We start from the raw sequence: 419 nt of genomic DNA, 5'->3' as shown, positions 1-419 counted from the left end.
GAGGAAACAAAAACACTCCCTCCATTCTCGCGAAACCCATTTCTCCTCCTTCTTGGTTTTACTTTCTTTTTCGTTCCTTTTCTTCAAGATTAGAAACCCAAGGCTTGGTGGGTGATAGGATAAGGATTTCTTAACTTCACTCTTCCTCGTTGATTCAAAAATGAAGAAAAACGGTGTTAGGGTTTTTAAAACCGTCAAACACAAACCTCTCTGTTTCATCTAGATCTAAGCTTCGTTTCGCGAAGAGATAGAAGAGAAAGTTGCTCACTACCACGCTACGGTGCTAGGGGATCAACTTGGAGGCGACGTGCGAGCGGAGATTTTTACCGGATCTACTCGCGGTACCGTAATCGAACGTGAAAGCTAACGTGAAGGTAAGGGCTCCTTCCAAACTTTTAGTTTGCATTTAGGGACCTATA

Source organism: Cicer arietinum, chromosome 3, assembly GCF_000331145.2.
Source record: "Cicer arietinum cultivar CDC Frontier isolate Library 1 chromosome 3, Cicar.CDCFrontier_v2.0, whole genome shotgun sequence".
Taxonomy (NCBI): domain Eukaryota; kingdom Viridiplantae; phylum Streptophyta; class Magnoliopsida; order Fabales; family Fabaceae; genus Cicer; species Cicer arietinum.
The sequence above is the reverse complement of the archived record's forward strand: the minus strand, read 5'-3'. Positions refer to the sequence as shown.